Here is a 22229-nt window from a genome sequence, read left to right as displayed (position 1 = left end):
GAGAAAAGGAAAACTATAGCAAAAATGACATAAGGTCCAGCAAAAAAAAATTGAAAACAAAGGAAAAATGAAGAAGGTGGGCTGGTAAAAACTGAACCAAACAGGAAAAAACATGATAGAGAGAAATTGGGTGTGAAACTAGGAAGCAAACACAATGCTTGCAAAGAAAAGGTGATTGTAGACACCAAAATTTATCTAGGGTATTTTTCAACATGATTGATCCAGAGCTCATTGGTGAACATGGATTGTGACCATTTTGAAAGACCATTTACGACCTATAAAGGACTCATAAATTTGCTTATGCAAAAATTCAAAGTCAACTCGGGACAGAATCGGTCAAACAAAGTTAAAATTGCACAAAACTTAATCAAAATAAATGAGAGCCCGAGTTAATTCTCAAAACTCAAAACCCTAATTGAAGTCAATGTAGTTTAAAATTGAATTTGATATTTTTTTTTTGAAATAGTAAAATTTTCATCGTGCCCCGAAAAAGGTAAAATTATCAAAATACACTTATAAGGGGTATTTTTGTAAATTGACCTTCTTGACCTCAAATTTTGTGAAACTTTTTAAATCTTAATTTTATAATATTTCATAATTTTTGCTGTATTTAAAATCACAGCAATACCCTAGGAAAGGTAAAATTACCAAAATACCTATCTATGGGTATTTTCATAATTTGGCCTTTTCGAGCTCAGAATTTTATGAAACTTTTTAGATCTTAATTTTATAATATTTCATAATTTTTGGTGCATCTAAAATCATAGCAGTACCCCAGAAAGTGAGAAATTACTAAAATACCCTTATAGGGGTATTTTCATAATTTAGTCTTCTCGAGCTCGAATTTTCATAAAACCTTTCATATTTTAATTTCATAATATTTAATGATTTTTAGTGCTTTAAAATGCAAAAAATGACAGTGGGAACATTGATTTCTAAGAAAATGACCATAAATACCAAAATTTTACGCTATGGGTAAAATAGTCTTTTCATGGGTTTGAGGGGCATAAAAATTCAACCTTTACAATATTTAATATAGGCCATTAGATCTTTTGCTAGGCATAAAAATTCAACCTTTATAATATTTAATATAGGCAATTAGATCTTTTGCTAACTCTTGATCCAAGAGCCAAAGGTGGCTCTTCAAAAAAAATAAAAAAGCAAAAACTTTGGACCTTGGATTAGATTTCATCTAAGGGCTTTCATTGATCAAGTTTGAGATCTTTCTTTTAAGAGAAAGGTTTGTCGAATAAGAAGAGAATAGGGCTAGCTAGCTAAAAAAAAGGAAGGGAAAAGAGAGGAAGCTTTTGGTAAAGAAGAAAGGAAAGCAAAAATAAAACAAAAGAAAGTAAAAAGTTCAAAGTGAGAGCCCATACAAGGGCACATGTTTGCTGTTTATAACATCATTTTTACACCATGTTTGCACCTACCATGATCTTTTCTACAAGATGTTCTTATTTGTTCATTACATGCTTTGTGTTTGGCATGTATGTTGATGAAATTTTATGCTTTATATGTTTTATGTTTCATTTTTTTTTACAAAATGGTTGGAACTTCATCTTTTTTTGCTGAAAAATGTCGAATTGCTTCTGTTTCTTCTAGTTACAGCAACATTTCGATTTGTTCCATAAAGTCTTTCATCTTTGCTTTTCCATCTTTCATGAATGGTTTTAGTTAGCTTAAGCTAAGTTAAATAAAGACATGTAAATTAGCTTAGAGTGACCAAATCATGCTGCCTAGCTTTCCATGAACAGTCACAGTTTGAATTATTTTTTTATATATATAGCCCCTCATTGACTAGAAAGAAGGCTTTAATAGAAAATGATTTCTAAGGTAAAGGGATAAGTTGTTAGATGAAGAAGAAAGGTTTAAAAGTTTTAGTTTTCTTTCTCTTCTAGCCCATAGATTCATGTGTTGAGGTCTTATACAAGCCATAAAGCCTCAAGCTTTATGTTTTCTTTTGGTTTCTTTCTTCTATGTGAGGTTTGTGTAACTTGGTTCTTGTTAAAAATTGAAAACTGAAAATAGATTGGTAGTACAAGCCTCATGTGAGCTAGAAAGTTCCTTTTTGTATTTGCTTTGCTTGGCCTTTTTTGTTCCATGCTTTGTCCATTCAACCAATGCATGAATCGCTCATAGGTGTAGGCATACTATATGTACTTACAGTCCCACCATTGTTTGCTTATCATTTTTGCTGCTTAGAAAGTCTGAAGTTTTTTATTCTATTTTTTATTCTATTTCTTTGTTTCCACATATGATTTGTGCTATTCATGAGTTATAGTTAATATCAATGTCACATTCCATGCAAGTTGAAAGCATAAAATTATTATAGTATATGAAAAAAAGGCATAAAACTAGAAGTTTGATCTTTTTGCTTGTTTTTTTTTTTTTTTTGTGAAACTAGTCATGGTTATTTTGCACAAAAAAAAGGGGCTAAAGCTTCAATGTGCGGGTTATTCAATTCTCCTTCATGAGTTTACTATCAATGACTTGAAAGTTTGCTCTTCCCTTTTGTTTGGTTGTTGTTCTTTTATGCAGCTAATTTACTATGTTTTGGTTCTTTCCTTTTCCTATTTAACACTTGCATATAAAAGTTTAGCTCCACCAACTTTCATGACTACTACATTGAATGTCTAAAGAAGTGTAAGGTTTCACATTTCCATTTGGTTTTGCATGATACATGGTTGCTTGTAGGGAGTCTTACATTTTCACCTTTCTTTCGCGATTCACTAGTGGCTGTATGAAGGCAGGTTCTAAGTCATCTTTTTGGTTGTCCACAAGATTAAGACTTCATTACTTGTCTTTCTTATTTATACTATTCTTATGATTGAAATGTGATCCAAGTTTTAAAATGTACATCTATGATAATGACACCATGTAGGCTGTTGTGTTCTTTTGTTATAAAAAAAATTAATATTAAACAAAGAAAGCCACATGAAGAAGAAATAAAGCTCTCCATAAAAGAAGTAGGGATGATGTGGAAGACCGATTGGATTTTGTGTGTTCCTTTTGGCTTAATATGATTAGATTAATAGAAAATAAAGTGGTAATTTTGAAAATACTTTAGTTGGAGTATTGAGAAAAATAAATTTTAAAATATAAAGATCAAAGTTTTTTTTTAATAAAGATTGTTTTCATGTGTATTTGATTTTAATCATATTCATGCACTTTGTTCATGATTGCTTAAATCCAATTGCAAGCTTAAGTTATGCATTATTGATTTATTTATTGTTTGGATTCCTATTCTAGTTTTAATTTAATCTTTCATATCTAATTTATGTTTTATATATTTTATCCATACTAGCAACAATAATTATAATAATTTTAGAGTAAGCAAGAAATATATATAAAATATATAAGTACATAAAAATCTATTTTTCTAAAAGAATTATAAAATACAAACTTGTCCCGAAAGTTTGCTTAGATGTTGGAGACTTTTAGAGAGGTTCGTAAATTTTTAAAATTTGAACCCAATTTTAGCTAAAACCCTAAAACTCATTTTAAATTTAAAAAGATTTATATGAAAATCTTTTGTCAAGTAATTTGTTCTCGAATGCTACCTAAACATTAGGGTGTTTAGGAAATTTTATTTCAGAAAGGATTTTCATACATTTCCATGGCATAAAAAATAAATTTGTTTTGTTAAAATTTTGTTTATGAAAACACCATACTAATAACAGCATAATAAGACGGGATTTTAAATATAAAAGTTCACATCCAAACTCTGTTTAGATGCTGGAGGGTTCAAGTGGTCTTTTATATTTGAGAACACGACTCTTAAATTTGTATTTAATCATCATTTGCATATGTTTCATTTTTTTTAAAAATTAATATATTCATTTATAATGCATACGTATATGTTTGCTTTAGTTATGGTTGTTTAATACCAATTAGATTATTATATTTTGTTTTTTACCATACAAAAAGTTCTCTTAAAATTTTTAGTTTTAAACAAATAAAATTAAAATAGCATTCTATGAAATATAATTTATTGGTACTCTGCTTAGATGTTGAAAAGTTATCAATGATTATTAATTACAAAGAATGTTGTTCTTTTATTTTTAGAAAGAATGTTATGATAAATCTTAAATGAAAAGATCATTTTTGAATTTTGCCTTTACGTTGGAGACTTCAAGGATATTTCTTCAATTTGGAGATTTTCTTAATATTCCTTAATAAAAGATTTTTTAAAACTAATTTTATTTCTTACAAACAAAGGGAATTCTAGTTAAATTTCATATAGAAAACCACTTATGTCCAAAATTATCAATAGTGCATAATTAATTGGTATCAATTTTATGGGTATTGTGAGGGTGTTAATCTTTCCCTACACATAACCGACTCCCAAACTTGATCCTATTTTTGTAGACCAAAATCATCTTTTTAATAAAGCTTTAAACCTGTTTTATTGTTTTATTGAAAAGATTAAATTTTTGGGCAGCCACTCACACATTGAAAAAGATTGGTGGCGACTCTCCATGTTTTTTACAATTTTTAAATTCTAACATCTAGCAATCAAGTTTCCAAATCAATATGTTGTGATAGTGAGAAACAAAAAAAGGAAAATGGGAAAAAGAGGTATCATTTTTACTTTTCTTGGATAGTTTATAAGCATAGTGTGAATGTATTAGTTTTCATGTAGGACTTAGGTTGCAAAAAAAATTTTGTTCATGCTTTCTATACAAGGGCGGCATGTGAAATAGTTTTTTAAAGGAAACAATACATGAATTTGGCTTGTTAAGTTAACAGGTGAGTTTTTTTTCCAAATAAAAAATACTAAAAGGAAATTTTTATTTTTTAGGTGTTGTTTTATTTCTGGGTTGTTGATTTTAGATTAGCTTGAGCTTTCATACAACAAAATGTTCTATTCGTTGTATCAAAAAAAGGGAAGGAAACTTTAAAGTAATATAAACTTTAAGGCAAAGATAGGGATGGGTTTTGCTTCATTTCTGGGTTGTTATTTTTGGTTTAGCCCGCTTACTCTAAAATATTTTATTTTTGTATAAAAAATAAAAAAGAAGGAAAAAAACCCACTGCATCACCAATCTAAATCATTATCTGTTAGCCTTCATTACTTGTCACCTTCTTAACTTTGTAGCAACGAAGAGACAATGATTACTATCTGAGGGTCTTCGTAGTTACTATTTGGTCAATTAGTAAAAGAAAAAATGGCATGAACGAGTAAATAAATGTTAAGGTAGGCCTTTAGATTGACCACTTTGGGTGTCACAGAAAAAGAGTAGCACTTCAGTAAATTGAAAAATTGCCATATTGATTTTATAATGTTTAATGGGAGGACTTACATTTTTTATAAATAAACAAATAAAAAAAAATAATAATAAATTTAAATTCTTGCCTAAATGTTGAAGGGATTCAAAATCGAGTTTTAAAAATAATAATTTTGTAATAAAAATAAAATAAATAATAATAATAAATTTTAATGGAAAGGAAAATATATAAAACATAAAAATTAATTTTTAGAAATTATAAAAGTGAGCTTGTTCCAAATATATGTAAAAATTACTTTCTAGAAATTATGCAAAACGAACTTGTTTTGAATAAATATAAAAAAAAAATTAATTTTGGGAAAATTACAAATTTATTTCAAAAGTTTGCCTAAATGTTGAAAATTTTGAGAGAGGTTCATAAATTATTAAAAACTTAAAACTCTGGGTGAAACTCTAACCCTAAGTTAAATCCAAAACCCTAGGTAAAATATGAAACCCTAAGCAAAACCCCGAAGCCTAGGTTAAAAGATTAACTAAAAGCTTGAAACCTTTAATCCATCTAAAACCCCAAAACCATCATGAAATTTAAGGATTTGTATGAAAACTTCTTGTGAAGTAATCTATTCCCTAATGTTGCTTAGACGATGGGGTATTTAGGAAATTTTATTTCATTAGGATTTTTCATATAATTCCTTAATCTCATAATAATAAAATTAAATAAAAAATAAAAATGAGATTTTAAATATAAAAAGTCCCACCCAAACTTTGCCTAGAAGTTGAAAAATCAAGGTGGTCTCTTTATATTTAAGGATTTGATCCTAAACTTACATTCTCATATGTTTTAATTATTATCATTTTTCCTTGTTTAATTGTGGCATCATCCTTTGTATGTAAATATCTTTTTATGGAAAATATTATTTAAAAATTTCAAAAATCTCAAAAATAAATAAATAAATCTAAAATAATATCTAATGAATATAATTTTTGGTACTCTACATAGATGTTAGAGAGTTACTAATAATTATTATTTTCAAAGAATATTCTTTTTATTTTTAAGGCAATGTTGTGATAAATCTTAGATCAAAAGGATTATTTTTGAATTTTGCCTTTATGTTAAAATTTTAAGGTATTTATTTAATTTAGAGATTTTCATAACATTTTTAAATAAAAATTTTAAAACAATTTTATTTCTGAAAAAATATGGGAATTATAATTAAATTTCATATAAAAATCATTTTTATCCAAAGTTATAAATAGTGCATGATTAATTGGTACTAATATTTATAGGCATTGTGAGGGTACTAATAATTCCCCACGTATAATCGATTTATTTTTAGTAGAAAGTCACATGTTAACAACCACTAATTTTATTAAGCAAGGTGGCAATACACTTGGGAAGCATTTAGTTCATGAAACCTAACACTTCAAGAGCGAGAATGATTCATTCCCAAATCACTTGACAAATTCCAAAGAAAGTAAGATTCATGTGTATGGAGTTTATTATATTTGATTAGGTGAATGTAATATTATCTATTAACATCTTTTAATATATTCCCTTTTAGATAAATTACTCATAATATATCAACAAAAACTACCTTTTTTAGATAAAATATAATTTTTTGTTGAAACTATGAAAATTTAAAAAATAAATTTTCTCATAATATACTAACAAAAACTACATTTTTTACCCAAAAAACATAATCTTTGTTAACAATATGAAAATTAATAAAAAAATTTTCTTATAATATATCAACAAAAACTACATTTTTATCTAAAAAACATAATCTTTGTTGAAGCTATGAAAATTTGAAAAATAAGTTTTCCCCTAATGTTTTAACAAATAGTTAAAGTGTGAACCAACCAGTTTAATCCTTGTGAGCATTTGGTCAGTTCTAGCAATCAAGCAAATGAGCAAGAAATGGTGGGTTTTGTTTAACATGTCCTTGACATCTAACTCATCTAAATAACATGTACTTTTTAGCAACTTCATAGTGTTACAAGATGCTAGCAAAAAATTTCTAGTTAATAACAAACAAAAATCAATTATTTTGTGAATAAAACAACAATGAGTCATCCATGCAACAAATTAATTTCCTAATAAGATCAAAAGCACAAAAATGAAAATATATTAGAAAGTAATGGCTATACCTTGCTAAGATCCTTTATTGTGATAACTCTATCTAGTGTTTTTAGGGTCACAGTTGGTGACAATTCACCATTCATGACTTTCGATTGCAGGATAAGCTACTTTTAAAGGCATTTCTTCAACAAGCTCATCCCAATGGGCTTCGATAAGGTCTATAATGGCCATTGATTGCTTTGGAGTTGCAAGCGAAGATAGAATTGCTATATAGTTACCTAAACAAAACCATCAAAAATCCATCCTTGCAGGACTAACATTGCCAATAAAATAGCCACCATGCATGGGCATAAAATCAAATATCTAGTTTGGGATAGAATCGAGAATAACATTAAAGTTATTTACTACAGTGTGAGAATACTACTTAGTTTTATATCTGTAAATATCATTTAGTTGTTAAAAGTCAAGCCAAAAGTAATTGCGCATATGATAACTCAAGGCATGCAAATGCTTCATAATTCTTTCGATGCATTCTTTTCCTTCTGCATCATGCTTCAGCATTGATAAAGCACACCTTAAAGCGATAAAGAAAAATGCTTGAATTTCAATAGCATAATCATAAATACCCTATAAAATAAGCCCACACCATTTATATTATTTTCCTCGAAATAAGCTTGTATGAATAAAAATAATTATTTTATGACAAAATAAAATGTCATAATATTTTGACATAGATAATTGTTCAAATAGTCATAACTATTTGAATTTGTTTGGCAAATAGATTCATATTTTAAATCTCTTACTCAATAATTTTTTAAATATTATTCAATTATTATTATTTTATTTTGAATAAGGCTATATGAATTGATACAATTATTTTATGACGAAACAAAAAAAGGCCTTGAAAAATGCCTTAATTAGTGAAATGTTAAAATTATCTAAAAATATAAATTATAAAACCTCAGATTAGTTTTCATACTTGTTCATCTAGAAAGCAGAAAAGACATTTTGAGTTTCAATCTGAAAAATCTCAACTCTAAAAGAAAGCAAAGCTGTGAAGAAAAATGAGAATAAAAAAGAAGGGAGTAGGGAGTTTTGTTGTTTTGGGCTTGTAGGTGAGTAATTTGTTGCTTTGTGATTCACTGGGTGTGGTTGGGTTTGATGATAATGGTTTAAAAAATGAGTGCAGCAAAGATTTCCAAAGCATGATGACTTGCCTGAGCTTTGTGTAAGGGAAGGTGGTGATGCTGACTAAGGAATGTTATAGCTTGGTGTCAAGTGTAAAGGAAAATGACCCTAAGTGTTTATGATATATTCTTTAGCAAACTCAGACATCTGGGGCTCAAAATCTTAAGAGCTTGGTGGTTCAAGCCTCTGATTGGGAGGAGCATTCAAAGATTTTGAGATTTGTAAGACCTCTGAGAATAACCTCCAAGACCTCTAAACAAAACATTTTAAAATTTTAAAACTTCAAAGCCTCGGTTTGGGGAGCCATTTCTAAAGTTTCAAAGCCTTTGTTTAGGGGGAGTAATTTTCAAACAAGTTTAAAAAAAAAAAAAAAAATTTATCAAAAGCGTCATTTGGACAAAATTGTTGTCTATGTCTTATCATTATTTTTTATTCTCAAAAATATGCAAAGAGGGACAACTATAGATACCAAATTTTATTTGGAACATTTTAACATAGTTGAACAAGGCCTATTTGAAGCCCTTAAAAAGGCCCTTTAAAAAGCCCATAAAATACATTGATATTTAAGCCTTTCTATGTTAAGCTTTGGCTTATCAAGGAGGTGTGAGAGATAATAATCATCCATTTTGGAGATTGAGCAAGTTGAGCTTACATTTCTAAGTTCCACCTTTCTAGTCCCATACATTTTTTTGTCATTAATGCACAAAAACAAAACTTTCAAGTTAAAGAAAAGAGATCTATGGTTCAAAAAAAGAAAAAAAGGATTAAAGCCCCAAATATTTTGTATAACAACAAAGCATAAACCCTAGAATAGCAAATAAACATGCTTAATACAGGAACTGAAATTCTAAGACTACTTATAAAGCTAATGAAATAAAAACCTTGCCTTGTTACCCATTCAACAACCCTTTTCCTTTTTGTTAAAATGCAGAAAACAAAAATAAATTTAAAACCAAAACTTTTATTCATACATTACCAAGATGGTTGAAGGATAAGATGAAATTTTCCAACAACCAACGTCAATCATCATCATTATATATATAAATGTAAAAGTTTTTTAAAAGGTTATTTATTTTGTAAATTTTTAAGATATTTGCTGCATTATATTTGACTATAAAAAAATTAATCAAGATAAAAAATAAAAGAAACAGATCAAGATACATACTAAGGAAAAACTAACAAAGAGGAACAAAAAAGGAAACAAAAGAAATAATAAAAATCAAGCTAGTTAAAAAAAGAAAACCCGATCTGAAACTAAAGCCCTGACATCAAACAAATTAATCAAAACACCCAAACACAAAAAAAAAAAAGAAAGAGCTTTATATAAATAAAAAGGCAAACCTTTAAAAAAGCAAAAATATTGGAGAAAATGAATTCTCCAGCAACCTTAAGAGAGAATAATGGCTGATGATTTTGTCAAAAAAGGTCAAAAAAAAAGAGAGAAAATGAAAAAAAGAAGAAGAGAAAAAAATAACACATCGTAAAGATATGATATTTATAGAGTGAGAAGAAAGACTTGAAAAAAACAAAACAAAAACTAATTGTAAAAATAGGCGTACTACAACTGTGTCTTTCTTGCTTTTATGTAAGAACAAAAAGAGGGATGGATTAAGTTTATCGGTAATTGCTGGTAAAAGTGCTTGTGAAATGTTCATGTTTTACTAAATGACATTGTTTAGAAACCACTTTAAGACCATCTGATTTGGCAACTAGAAGTTTGGAACTAGACTTTTTAGTGGTCAACTTTTTTTATCAGTTTATGTTGGATTTGTTCTTTTTTTACCGTACATTGATTTTGGTTAGGTAAAGTAACTCTGAATTTAATTATGTAATTAATAGTGTTTCATTTAATTTTAGTGTGCTTTGGTTAATTAAAGACAAACCATATTCACACATCTAAGTTCAAAAAGACAACATCATATTAACATAAGAAACTTGTAAAGCATTTCATTTTGCCAACAAAAACCCCATCCATGCTCATCATACCATCCCTCTCTCATTGTTCCTAAATTCTTAATCCCCTATTATCGCTGGATTAAACCATTTTGCATCCATGACAGATTAGACCTTGTGTTTAAAACTCTTACAATTCTTAATGGTGTGCCTCATATTCCTATCATGGTATTTGTATCAAGCATTTAGGTTGAAATATTTTTGGTACAAAAGCTTTAAAGGCTTTCAAAGCATAAAAGCAATAAAGTGTCTCTCAAATAGACAAGGAAAGAGTTTTTCATATGAAATAGGGATAGCATTTAACTATTTCTTTTTCTTAGGTAATTTTTGGGCAAAAGGTTGACTGGGAATCCTAGAATTTGGTGGTGGTACAAAGGTGCAATGTGAAGAAATTGGCTAAACGTGTGGTTAAGAATGAAAAGTAGGAGATATGGACTTTTCAGAGACTGTGTGAAGTTTTGGGGCTTGATCCTAGATGCTTGGAAAAGAGGTTGAAACAAACATGATAAAGATTTGACTGTAGGTTTGAGTTTGAAACAACTGGTGAAGGTTGAATAAAACTTGGTAACTCCATTCTATAAATCAAATTCTAAAGCTCAAACACTTGCATGGTCAGATGACTCATCCCTTTCATAATTTTATCCATACTTTCATTTTTACTTAAACCACTGAATGCTTCAACGTGCTCAAGAAATGTACTAGGCTCAGCAGGAATCTGTTGATCATGATTTGATGAGTTCATAGGACTTACTTAGACTAAAATGGTAAAAACCCTTGAAAAAGCACCAAAATAATTTCCTTAAGCCTATCAACCAGCTTTGTCAACTCAGGGAGCTGTTTTGCCATTTCTTAAATGTTATGACTAAACTCCTCTTGATTAACACACTAATTTGGGCTTTCAATTAATCTTCCATATTTTTAATTTCTTATACCCACTAAAAAAAATGTTTTTATTTCAAGGGTTTAAACCAAAATGTTTATGCTATTATTCTTGCTGAATGAATGACACAATTCCTAATTTGCATGTTATACAAAATATGTCTATAACTACCTAAATATGATAATGATACAAATATATGTTCAAAAAATGGAATAGCCCAAAATATACAAATCACCTTAACGATGAATGTAAAAAGCACTGATTGAATTCCAAAAAGGAAACAAACTCCTTACCTATCTTAACTTTCTTTTTTTCCTTTTTTATTTGGACTCTTTTTTATCCTAACTTATTTACACTATTACCTTAAACACAAATTATATCAAACTGTCCTATATATCTTACTTTTTGGTAATTTATATGAAGGAAATTGGCACAACTTTTAACTTCTAAATAATTCCTACAAGAGGTTGACACCACTTATGGCCCCATGAGAACTTTTTTTTTTTGTTAATGACTAACTTAAAACAAATTCCACCTTCAAAACATAATACCTATATAATGTATGTAACAAAACTAAAGATTATACAAATAAAAATGAATCAATAATCCAAAACAAATAAATAATAGAAATAACAAAACAACCAAATAACAAAATATATACAGTGTGCTAACTTTTACTTATTTTTTAAAAAGGGTGGTATAGGCTTACCTTAAGTAGGCTTCCTATAGCTTATGATATGTTGGGTCAAGATTTATTCATCTAAAGGTTTCCAAATCGAACCTTACATCATTATCCATTATAAACTAATAAAGCACAACAATCCTCACCCATTACAGGCTACAAACAAAAAGGGTTCAAATTGAGTTGAGGTGTTTTGCTAGCAAATGCAGAGGTGTAAAGACCTAATTTTGTCTAAAATCTTTTATTTTTTTAATCTGGGCTTTGTTTCTGTAATTGGACCTCAATTATCAATTTTTCGGGTTCATTAATGGTCCATTTTCAATTGCTTGAGGGTGAGACCCAATGTGAGCACCATGGTGAGGCCCGTTCCATTGACCTAAATGAATGCTTAATTGGCCCAATAAAGGCCCATAATTAAAGGCTCATTGTTGGCCATTAAACAATCATAAAAATAAAATAACAATAAGGAAAATATAAAATTTAAAAGATAAATTATATATAAAAATTCTAAAAATTTATAAAATAAATAAAATATTAAATATTAAAAAAATATATAAAAAACACAAAAAAAAAATAAATAAAAAAACCCAAAAAAAAAAATAGAACAATAAAAAATTTGGCCGAAAATAAAGCCCAAAAAAAAAGGTGAAGAAGGCTAGATAAAATATGCCTAAAAACAAAGCTAAAATTAAAAAGGGCCCAAAATGGTAAAACGAAAAATAAAGAAAACATGCATGAAAATGGCCCACCCACATGCATGCAGTAAAGGTGGCCAGTTAATGTAGCAAAAGCAAGCATGGGTTGCATAAGGCTTAAGGCCACGTGAAGAAGTTAAATGAAAAAAAAAAAGGAAAAGCTGAAGCTGATGGTGCATGGAAAACGTGGGGCGTAAGAGGACGGCAGGAAAAAAAGGGGAGGACGTGAAGATGGCTGCTACAAATATAAACGAAAAGGGGCATGATTGCAAGACTGTGTCGTGGGTGCATGAGAGGAAGCGAAAAAACTGAATAGGAGTATAGGCGGAGGAAAAGAAAAATCAGCAAAAAAGAAAACGCAAAAATAATGGCAGAGAAGAAGAGGAAATCGTGAAGGCAGCAAGAAACTGAAGCAGAACGCAGAAACCTGCAACAGCGAAAAAAAACAAAAAGAAAAAAGGAGAGAAGAGGAAGCAGGCATGGGTTATGGTTCAGAAGGATAAAAAATTGAGGAGAAAATGCAGAAAGGGAACTAGGCAGTAGAAAAAAAAAAAAAACTGGCAGCGACGTTGAAGGAAGAAGACTGCTGAAAGCGGGAGGCAACCGAAAGCAGAAAAAAAAAAAAGGAAAGAAAAAGCGCAAAGGAAGGGAGAGTATTCGGGCAATAGCCATTCAACCAAGGAAAAGGAAGAAACGAAAAAACAGAAACCACAAGAAAAAGAAAAAGAGAAAAAAGGCAAAAAGGGGGCAGTAAAAAACGCACAGAGGAGAAAGGGGAAAACTGTAGCAGAAACGGCAGAAGGTCCAGCAAAAAAAAAACAAAAATTGAAAGAGAAGGAAAAATGAGGAAGGTGGGCATGCAAAAACTGAACCAAACAGGAAAGAACATGAAGGAGAGAAGCTGGCCGTGAAACTGGGAAGCAAACACAATGCTTGCAAAGGAGAGGTGATGAGAAGAAAAGCAGGAAAACAGGAAAAATAGGTAGCATTTTTACCTTTCTCGGATAGTTTATATGCATGCTGTGAATGTATTAGTTTTCATGTAGGACTTAGGTTGCAAAAAAACATTTTGTTCATGCTTTCTATACGAGGGCGGCATGCATGAAATAGTTTTTTAAAGGAAACAAGACATGAATTTGGCTCGTTAAGTTAACAGGTGAGTTTCTTTTACAAATAAAAAATACTGAAAGAAACTTTTGTTTTTTAGGTGTTGTTTTATTTCTGGGTTGTTGATTTTAGATTAGCTTGAGCTTCCATACAATAAAATGTTCTATTCTTTGTATAAAAAAAAGTGAAGGAAACGTTAAAGTAATATAAACTTTAAGGCGGCGATTGAGAAGGGTTTTGTTTCATTTCGGGGTTATTATTTTTGGTTTAGCCTGCTTACTCTAAAAATATTTTATTTTCGTATAAAATATTAAAAAAGAAGGAAGGAAACCCGCCACATCACCAGCCTAAATCATTATCTGTTAGCCTTCATTATTTGTCAGCTTCTTAATTTTGTAGCCACGAAGAGATCATGATTGCTACCTGTGGGTCTTCGTAGTTACTATTTGGTCAATTAGTAATGGAAAAAATGGCATGAACGAGTCAATAGATGTTAAGGTGGACCTTTTAGATTGACCACTTTGGGTGTCACAGAAAAAGAGTAGTACTTCAGTAAATTGATGAATTGTCATATTGATTTTAGAAGGTTTAATGGGTGGACTTGCATTTTTTATAAATAAATAAATAAATAATAATAATAATGAAAACTTTAAATCTTTGCCTAGATGTTGAAGGGATTCAAAATCGAGTTTTAAAAATAATAATTCTGTCTAGATATTTAAGAATTATTAAATAATAAAAATAAAATAAATAATAATAACAAATTTTAATGGAAAGGAAAATATATAAAACATAAAAATTAATTTTTAGAAATTATAAAAGTGAGCTTGTTCCAAATAGATGTAAAAATTATTTTCTAGAAATTATGCAAAACAAACTTGTTCTAAATAAATATTAAAAAATTAATTTTTTGAAAAAATTACAAAATACGAATTTATTTCGAAAGTTTACCTAAATGTTGAAAATTTTGATAAAGGTTCATAAATTATTAAAAACTTAAAACTCTGGGTGAAACTATAAACCCTAAGTGAAATCCTAAACCTAGATAAAATATGAAACCCTAAACAAAACCCTAAAAGCCTAGGTTGAAACCTTAACTAAAAGCTTGAAATCCTTAATCCACCTGAAACCTAAAACCATCATGAAATTTAAGGATTTGTATGAAAACTTCTTGTAAAGTAATTTGTTTCCCAATGCTGCTTAGACGATGGGATATTTAAGAAATTTTATTTCATCAAGATTTTTTGTATAATTCTTTAATCTTATAATAATAAAATTAAATAAAAAATAAAAATGACATTTTAAATATAAAAAGTCAAACCCAAACTTTGCATAGAGGTTGGAAAATGTAGGTGGTCTCTTTATATTTAAAGAGCTGATCCTAAATTCACATGCTGATATGTTTTAATTATTATCATTGTTCCTTGTTTAATTATGGCATCATCCTTTATACGTAAATATCTTTTTATGGAAATATTATTTAAAAATTTCAAAAATAAATAAACAAATAAATTTAAAATAATATTCTAAGGAATATAATTTTTGATATTTTATCTAGATGTTAAAGAGTTACTAATAATTATTTTTTTCAAAGAATATTCTTTTTATTTTTAAGGCAATGTCGTGATAAATCTTAGCTCAAAAGTATTATCTTTGAATTTTGCCTTTATGTTAAAAATTTTAAGGTATTTCTTTAATTTAGAGATTTTTACAGTTTTTTTAAATAAGGATTTTAAAATAAATTTATTTTTAAAAAAAATGAAGGGAATTATAATTAAATTTTGTATAAAAATCATTTTTGTCCAAAGTTTTAAATAGTGCATGGTTAATTGGTACTAATATTTATAGGCACTGTGAGGGTACTAATCATTCCCTACGCATAATCGACTTTCCAACCCAATCTTTTTTTCGTAGACAAAAATTATCTTTTTAATAAACGTCAAACCTATTTTATTGTTTTTATTAAAAATATAAAATTTTTATGTGACCAATCACACACTAAAAAAGATTGGTAGTGACTCTTCATATTTTTATGAATTTTTAATTTTTATGTCTAGAGATTTTGTCTTCAGACCAATACATTATGATAGTTTGGTGACTTCACTAGGAAACTTTGAGAGTCAAGCCAAAATTTTTAATCATGCACTATTGAAAGTTTTGAATTTAATTGGATTTAGTTGATATTTAATTTAATTGAATTCCTTTCATTTAATTTTTTCAAAAAAAATATATAAATAAATTGCATGTTAGTTATCTTGTTTTGTTTTTGTTATTTATTATTTATTATTTATTTATGTTGTTTTGATTAATATATTGTTTTGCACACTTTTATATTTGCATTTACATGCATGAGCTTTAAACTCGGACTCTGTCCTTATTAGGAGAAAGTTAAGTAGCTACGCTCTCGTGAGGTGATAACCTCTACATTTGCTAGCAAAACACTTCTACTCAGATCGAACCCTTTTCGTTTGTAATTTGTAATGGGTGAGGATCGATGTACCTTATTAGTCTATAATGGACAGTGATATAAAGTTTGATCTGGGAACCTTTAAATGAATAAACCCTAACCTAGCATATCATGAGCCATACGAAGCTTGCCTAGGGTGGAATCATGCTATCTTTTAGAAAATAACCAAAAGTTAGGACACTGTTATATTTTGTTATTTAGTTTTATTATATGATTACTATGATGTTTCTATTATTTGTTTGTTTTGAATTATTGATTCATTTTATTTTCATATTCTTTGATTTTGTTGCATATATTGTATAGGTATTATATTTTAAAATGAGGTATTTATTTTAGGCCGATTATAAAAAAAATAAAAAAATGGTTCTCATAAAGCCATTAGTAGTGTCAGCCTCTTATAGGACCTATTTAGAAGTTAAAAGCCAGTTAGAAAGCACCTAAGAAAAAGAATACCAATCTCTTTTGTAAAAGTTACCCCAAATTAAGATATGTGGGGCACTTTGATACAATTTGTGTTTAAAGGTAATAATAGTGCAAATAAAGTTAGGATTAAAAAAAAAAGATCAAAAAGAGAAAAAGAAAAAGAGAAAAAAGAGGAGTCCAAATAAAAAGATAAAAAATATATATAAAAGAGATTTAGGATAGGAGTTTGTCATCTTTTTGGAATTCAATCATTTCATTCTACATTTATTGCTAAAGTGATTTGTATATTTTGGGTTGTTCTATTTTTGTATATATCTTTGCATCATTATCATATTCAGGCATTCATAGACATATGTTGTGTAGCATGCAAATTAGGAATTATGTCATTCATTCAGCAAGAATAATAGGATAAGCATTTTTTATTTAAACCCTTAAAATAAAACATTTGTTTTAGTGGGTATAAGAAGCTAAAAACATGAAAGATCAATTAAAGGCCAAAATCAATGCATTTGAATGCAATCATGAGGAATTTGATCATGACATTCGAGAGATGAAACTAAAGAAATTTATTATGGTACCTTTTCAAGGGTTTTTACCAATTTTAGCTTAAGTAAGTCCTATGAATTCATAGAGTCATGATCAACCGATTCTTACTGGGCCTAGTACACTTTTAGAGCATGTTGAAACATTAAATGGTTTGATCAATAATGCAGGGTTGGATAAGATCATGAAAAGGATAAGTGATCTAACCACCTAGGGGTTTGAGCTCTAGAATTTGAATTTTAGATGGAGTTACCAGGTTCCACACAACCTTTACCAAATGTTTCGAACCTAAGCCTGTGTCTAAATCCTTCTTATGTCTATCTTTTACCTTATTTCCAAGCATCGAAGATTAGGTCCCAAAATTTCATACAATCTCTGAGAAGTCCATATCTCTAACCTTCTATTCTCCAACCACCTATTCAATAATATTTTCAACTTCGGACCTTTACACCACCACCAAATTCTCAAACTCCTAGTCAATTTGTTGTCTAAAAATTACCCAAGAAAAAAAAACAGTTAGATCTTATTCCCATTTTATATGGAAAACTATTTTCCTACTTATTTTAAAGACACCTTGTTATTCTTGTACCTTCAAAGCCTTAAAAGCCTCCACACCTAAAATGTTTCAACATGAATGCGAGATGCAAATACAATAGTGGGATTATGAGGCATTCCATTAAGAATTGTGAGGGTAAACATAAGGTACAATCACTCATAGAGGTAAAATGGTTTGTTCCAATGATCATAAGAGGTTAAAAAGTTAGGAACAATGAGAAAATGATGGTATGATGATGAACATAGATGGGGTTTTTGTTTTCAAGTGATAGTTTGGTTGGCAAAATGAAATGCTTTACGAAATTTTTTATTGGAAAATGTTTTTTTTTTTATGTTAATATGATGTTATCTTTTTGAATTTAGATATGTGAATTATGGTTTACTTGTAATTCTTTCTCCTATTCCAATTTTCACACTTTTTACTAAAAAGTTTTGTCTCTTATTCATTCGTGAATTCATTCATTCATTCATTCATCCATTTATGTATCCATTCAATAGAATGCAATTCATGTGTGCTCTAAAAAAAGAAAGATGTTCTTTGAGAATAATTCATATGATTTCTTTTAAAGACCAAGATAATATTGATTTGATAAGATAGATAAAGGAGATTATTGAGAAACTTTTTGCTTAAGAAAATGATCAACCAAATGATTTAGCTTAGGACCCCTAAAGAAGGAGTTATGGACTCTAAATTAACAAAAAATAGTATAGTCTCTTAGAAGAAAGGATTCAAGCTATTAAAGGTAAAAGTAAATCTTGTGATGTAAAGGAATCCTAGCTAATTCTAGATATGGTTATTTTGCCCAAGTTCAAGGTTTCGGCATTTGAGAAGCATAATGGAACTGGATGTCCTAAGACACATTTGGCTCAATACTATCACAAAATGGTTGGGTATACTAGTGATGAAATGTTGGTTATTCATATCATTTAAGAAAGTTTGACTAAGATAGCAACCAATTAGTATTACAGTTTAGAAAATAGCCAAATCTATACTTAAAGGGATTTATCTCAGGCATACTTGAAGTGATATCAGCACATGTTGGAGATGACTTTAGATTGGTTAATCTTTCAAAACATGAGAAAAAGCCCTAATTAAAAGATTTATAAAAAATATGTTACCAGATGGATAAAAGTTGCATCGCAAGTCTGACCACATTTAATTAATAGGGAATTGAATTTCCTATTTATGGATACTCTTTCTTCTTATTATTATGATAAGTTGATTAGTAATACGTCCTTAGAATTTGTTGATTTACTATTTACTGCAAGTCGAATCAAAGATGGGATACAAAAAGAAAGAATTATGAATGTCAATGTGTAAATTTTTAATGAAAAGCAGGGGAATATTTTCAATAAATATGCCTAAAAGACAATTGTTGATGGGTGAAATGAAAGAAACCTCACCATGTTACAAGAAGGTTTGGTGAATAATTCTTCCTAATGGTCATTATATTATTATTAGTCAATACCTTAAGCTGGCAAGTTTTTACAATCATTTTATCCCTGAGTTCCAATTCTTTTGCATAAACACTCACAAAAAAAAAAAAGGATCAACTAATCTAAGCCACTCACAAAGCTATAAAAGAAATAGTCAAATTCACTCCTAATGTATTACATTGAGCTATACACCTTACTGGTTAAAAATCATATGATCTTTGTTGTTCCTGTAAGACCTAGAAAACCTCTTTACTTGAAGTGGTATGATCCTAATGCTAGGTGTGAATTCCATGATAGAGTTGATGGGCATTCCATAAGAGATTGTACTACCTTCAAACATACAATTTAGGCTTTGATTAATGCAGATCCCATAAAATTCAAAGAACTAGTTAGTAGTTTTGATGATTGATAGCAGTAGAATTGAGGGTCAATAATGCTAAAGCTAAAGTGTCAAGTGAGGAACTTTTGTTTCTATAAGTTTAAGTGTCTTCGCAAGAATACTATTAGGAATGTGAATTTTTAGGTCGGATTTGAGTGTTTGCATTACATGAATAGATTTTGTGCATTATAAGTGTTTCATGGATTTATATTGTGATTTGATGTTTTCAATTTTTTTTTTAAATTTTAGACTTATAGGTTTTCTTTGAGAGAAAATGGCAAAAAGGGAAAAAATATTAGATTTGAATAAAGCTCCATATAGTTAATTGTCGAGGCCATAGAAAGATAAACGCCTTAAAGAAAAAAATAAAAGGAAAAAAAGACAAAAAAAGGAAAAGAAAAGTTTTGAGTCTTGAAAAAGTTGGTGATATTATTAGGAATTTTCTCAAATACCTAAACCCATTTTCTTAAATCATTTAGTTGATTCTATTCATCAGTTATGGCTTTTCAACAAACTTGAATTTGAATTTGTAAACCTTTCTTTCACCTGATAATGTTAACATATGAAGGGCTTATATTCTTTTCAAAGGCAGTGAACAATGAAATAGCTAATTGAAAAAGAAGAAAGAAAATGTGGTTCCTAGAAAATCAAGCAAACATGACAATTTTTTTAAGCATTTAGTGTGGTAATTTGATGTGTCAATGTTACACCATAGTTCAATAATTTTCAACATCAAAACCAACCTAAATCTTGTAAAATAATATCAGACTCACCAATCTTTAAGCTTTTTACCCCAAAATTGACTTGGTCTATGTGTCTCGGGGGCACATTAATTAGAAAAGAAAGACTTCATTGCCTTTAAGACGATTTGAGTTATGATCAACCTATTTGTCCTCTTTTGGTGTAGTGAAATGAATCATTTGATACCTAAATAGGTTTATTCCATATAACCCTTTTTTCAGTCATTCCACATGATCATTTTTTTGTAATAATTTTCATTAAGTGTGGTTTGTTAAAATGGTGCATCTTCCATGAATCATATTATTGATTAAGTGGATTTATATATATGTTATAGGGGGCATGTAAAACAAACAAAAAAAAAAGAAAAGCAAAGAGAAACAAAAAAAAAGGTGAAAAGAAAATAAAAATAGTTATGACATCATGCACTTAAGAAATTTGAATAAATCCAAATAAAATCCTAATAAATCCAAAAATTTTAGAGAATAAACAAAAGAAAAAAAAATTGAAAGAAAAGTCAAGAGTGCCAAAAATCCAACAAAATAAAAGAGGGAAGAAGAAAACTTTTTGGAATAAAAAACCTTTCTTCAAATTCATTTTCTTAAAGGAATTACTCTTCAATTTAAGTGATCATACTCAAAATGAGAAATAGACATCTTTCATCATCCTTTCATAAATGTAAAAATTTATTCCTTGCTACCTCTTTAAGCTTGATAAATTTTCTTTCAAAGTAAACCCTAATTAAGGATCACTTTTTGTACTTGAGGGTAAAAAGAGTTACATTTAAAGGTTAAAACGATGATGTCCAAATAAAATTTCATGTATTCGAGCGAAGGCCCATTATAAAAGTTTGCAAAAGTTTTGAATTCACTCAATGAAAGAATGCAAAAGAAAAAGGTGAAAAACAAGAGAAAAAAATAAAATAATGAAGAAAAATGAAGAAAAAAAGAAAAAAAATGAAAGGGAATATACCTCAAAGTGAATCCTTCAAATGAAAGAATGATCCTTGGTTTTAATTACCCTTAAACACTTGTTTTAGGCCTGTCTATCCTTTTTTATGAAAATCCAAAACCTTGGCTTGTGTTACATTTTATGAAAAGTCCATTTAGATCAAACATTAAAGCTTAAAAATTAAAAAGCTTCTCTTAAAAAAAAGGCCATGAAATCCATGAAACCCATGAATCTTTTGTCCATCTTTATTACTTAATTTTTAGATTGGATCATTATCTTATTTTAAAATAAGTTTGAATTCTTAAGTGTATGATGTAAAAAAAGAAAAAAATAAAAAATAAAAAAAATAATGAATGTGTCTTTAGGGTGAAAACCCTACAAAAGGTAGTCAGAGCAACTTTGAAAAGCAACTCCTAATACTAAATGAGGTGGGATACTAAACAAAGATAAGTCTTATCTTTTTTAAAGATCCAAAATATCAAAGTCCTAATCGTTTGAGAAAGGTTGATTTTGAAAATCTCAGTCTTTTTTGCATTCCCAAATAACCTTTCAAAAACTCAAGCCTTTACATCTAACCTTGACATATATCAAAATGTCACATTTAGAGATTAAAGAAAGTGTTGAATATGTTTGGTTTTCAAGGAACTCATATTTTTGGAAAAACTTATGTTTCATCTAGAAGCCTGCATGAAAAAAATGTATGCCTCTTTTATCCTCTTTAGGTAGAGAAAACCTTTTGAGTGAATAGAAACCTTTGTATGCTAAACCATTCAATCCATTTAGAAAGAAAATTTTCACCTCCTTCATTTCTGATACAGATCATTGATTCCTAAGAAAAGTTCAAGTCTAGTTTTTTTTGCCTTAATGAAAATTTAAACTTAGTCTAGCTGGCACCAAACGAAATTTAAGCCTAGTCTAATTGA

General features: G+C 28.8%; 1 pseudogene; it reads right to left on the bottom strand.

The window, feature by feature from the left end:
* Nucleotides 1–7380: 7380 nt before the first annotated feature.
* On the bottom strand, nt 7381–11295 carry LOC149520361 (putative alkaline/neutral invertase F pseudogene; annotated as a pseudogene).
* Nucleotides 11296–22229: the final 10934 nt, after the last annotated feature.

Source organism: Durio zibethinus, chromosome 1 (assembly GCF_047325235.1).
Source record: "Durio zibethinus cultivar Kanyao isolate XHJ-2024 chromosome 1, ASM4732523v1, whole genome shotgun sequence".
NCBI lineage: Eukaryota > Viridiplantae > Streptophyta > Magnoliopsida > Malvales > Malvaceae > Durio > Durio zibethinus.
The sequence above is the reverse complement of the archived record's forward strand: the minus strand, read 5'-3'. Positions and strand labels throughout refer to the sequence as shown.